At 36.0% G+C, this 3188-nt stretch overlaps 1 long non-coding RNA gene across 1 annotated transcript in view; it reads left to right on the top strand.

The window, feature by feature from the left end:
- Positions 1-811: 811 nt before the first annotated feature.
- The window catches only part of LOC145291487 (uncharacterized), a 93102-nt gene continuing 90725 nt past the window's right edge, over positions 812-3188 (top strand). Inside the window, exon 1 of the long non-coding RNA XR_013869423.1 lies at positions 812-1102. This is a non-coding gene — a long non-coding RNA (uncharacterized LOC145291487). The remainder of the gene's footprint in view (positions 1103-3188) is intronic.

The raw sequence follows: 3188 nt of genomic DNA, 5'->3' as shown, positions 1-3188 counted from the left end.
GGTGGAACATCTGTTGATCATCATTCAATCCCGGAGACACTAATGCTATAGCAGTTGTATTTTATTGTAGATACGAATTCGTACTATTCATATTGACTTATTTCTGTGTCCCTTGAAATCTAAATACTACCGAGAAATAAAACAAATAAAACAAAGGAAAAAAAAGAAGAAAAAAAAGAAAGAAAGAAAAGAAATCATGCTGATAGTAGTTGTTTTATTTTTTTATATATATTTGGAACGAATTTCTTCTCTAAAAACCTCATAATTATCGGTTAAATAGAATTAGTTTTACTTATAATAAAAAAAAAGTTCTCTTTTATTAATTAAATTTTATTTCGATACATCACAAAGCCAGCAACAATAAGATCCAATAAGTATATTCTCACGCATATTTATAACCCATGTAGCCTTCTATGATGTAATTTTAAGAGATAAGTAATAATTAAGGCTGTGACAACAGAATATTCTTTTCATTCTTTTGACTCTCGTGTATATATCCGACACAGTTAGGCACACTTAATCAACTGAGAACCACATCCGTCTATATAAAAACATATAAGATATTAACGAATATATACTTAAGAGTCAAAACAACGAAAAGAATATGCTGTTGTCACAAACCTAGTAATAACATAAACTTCCAAATTTCCCTTTAAAGAAAAATAAAGATATTTTACTTGGAAACAAGAAAAAGAAAATAGTTTCAACAAAGTTCTGACTTTCAGCTAAACTACGTGAAGTCTACTGTAGCTATATTTGTACTGCTACCATACGCCTTCGCCATATTTAAAAAGGAAAAACACAGTTAAAATTATCCATGACTAGGTAGTATTGTGTGATTAGGAAGCACCCTGATCTAAGAAGCTCCTGGGACTGACCTTCGCTCCTGACCGAAAATTGAATTCTTGCATCAGTTATGATTGCTGGAAAAATGGTTGAATTATTTTACCGCTCTATAAGGTATCTCACTCCCGACTCAATTCTCGGTTTGCATAAGAGCCAAACACGTCCTAAGAGTGAGTATTATTGCCACATCTAGGGAGGAGCTTCTCAGAGTACCCTTCCCTGTCTGGACAGAGTACAAAACCGGCTTCGAAATCTAGTGAGTAATATCTTTTCTCATTGTTAATACCTCTTTTTCATAGAAGAGGCACAGTGAGTCGTTATTTTCATGGCAGGTGCTCGACTGAGCTTCAATCTACGCCCCTCCCGTAAAACATTCGCAGCAAACACTCGTCTGGCAACCACTGTGAACACTTTTCCTTATTCTCTATCTGTGCCTAAAACTAAACGAAAATTCCATGAGCAGAGTTTCTGTTCTAGAACTGCTCATCTGTGGAACAATACCGTGAGTTTGATTCTCACCTAACTACGACATTTTTAATTTCAAGTTCAATGTAAGCATGCGTTTGTTGAGCCGCCCTCGTAAATAATCAGTTTCTATCAATTTCCGCCATTACAGATCCATAGGGCTTTGTCTTTCAGTCTATTCGACACTCATTAACTCTTATCCTTGAGTAGCCCTTAGACCGTGATAAGCGTAAATTGTTCACAGTTGTTGAAACTAGTATTTTTTGATAACGTTTCGCAAGGGGTGACATAGATTGACACTCAGTGGAGTACCTGTCTGAAAATAACACCAGAGCAAGAATAGACTTGCTCCGTCTCTTCTGCGAAAAATAAAAATTACGGAAGCGAACTTAAAGTCACCGATCACTCTCTATTATTCTGAAGCTGATTTTGAATCGAAAGAACTTTTCCAAGATTACTGCAGTATTGTTCCCCACATTCATAGAACGCAAAAATGTCATCTATCTATACACAAAATGCTATTTTATAAAGATCGCGGTCATGAAAGAACGTGAGAAAAAAATGTTTAGACATTGTAAGTAGATTTATGTTGATGTTTGCGTTGAATATTACTAATTTATATTATTATTATTATTATTATTATTATTATTATTATTATTATTATTATTATTATTATTATTATTATTATTTACTAACTAGGAGTAGTCACACAAGTAATCATCAAAGATTTGTTTGAGGACAACTTGTAATGTTCTCTGGAGTCTGAGTGACAACAAGTCTCCCCAGATTTCCAGTATTCTCCATCTCTTTCGATATCCTTTGTAGATGAATTTGCGTTATCACAACAGCCGCTTATCATTGATTTCTCGTTAGCAGCGACCATTGATCGTCACTGGAATTTGGATGGCAATAAGCCTCCTCAAAGTTCCAGTCCTCTTTGCACTCAACCATTAGAGGTTTTGCTAGTGCTTTTTCTCGTGGGTCTTCCCATCCTCCTTGACCCTCACTTGTTTAGTGTGGCATTAGTTTATGGTAACACGAGAGAAATAAAACAGGGTGGGGGCAGCTTACATTGTGCAGTTTCAGGTTTCATGATTCCATGTGGTGTTTCTTTATGTTTTTTCTCTATAGTAGTTTCTATATATCTAGTTACCGCCTGTGGATCATGCGTTTTAGTACCGCGTTCAAAGGTTTTCCTTCGATATCAGCTGTTTTCATTAATTTTATAAATTGTATTTTCTTACTCACCCCTCTGATTCCAATCTCTCCCATTCTTTTTTCCAAATTTTTTTGTATTGTTCTGGGTGATCCTTCTATTAATGGTGTTATCTTGACTTTATTATTGGCTAACAAAGAGCTTTCACATAGGTTATCAAAGATCTCACCTTGAAAACAACCTGTGTTGTTCCCTGGAAACTGAATGACAAGTCTCCCAATATTTTCAGTACTTTCCACCTCTTTCGATAACATTTGAAAATAAATTTACGTTATCATTACAGCCGCTTACCATTGATTTCACGCTGGCAGCGGTCATTGTTCTCCAGTGGAATTTGAGTAGCAATAAGCACTTGTTTAGCGGAGGTCTGGTTAGTGCTTTCTCCTCGATCTTTCCATCCTTCTTGACCCTTCTCGACTATTTGCATCACTCTTTTAAGAGGGGCGGTGATGAGCAATGGGAAGGGGATGGGTGAAGGATGAGGAACTTGTAGATATGCAGCTTCAATGTTTTTGCTTCCCTGTAATGCTTCTACATGTTTTGCCTCTGCAGCAGTTTGTCTGGTCCGCTCATGTGTATTAATCTCCGCATTCAAGGGCTTTATTTCAGTTGTTTTCATTATCGTTATTCGCTGTATCTTTGCAGCCATTCCTCTGATTCC

Source organism: Euprymna scolopes, chromosome 12 (assembly GCF_053919585.1).
Source record: "Euprymna scolopes isolate OS-2025 chromosome 12, ASM5391958v1, whole genome shotgun sequence".
In the NCBI taxonomy this organism is placed as follows: domain Eukaryota; kingdom Metazoa; phylum Mollusca; class Cephalopoda; order Sepiida; family Sepiolidae; genus Euprymna; species Euprymna scolopes.
Note: the sequence above shows the minus strand (reverse complement) of the source record. Positions and strands in the feature narration are given on the sequence as shown.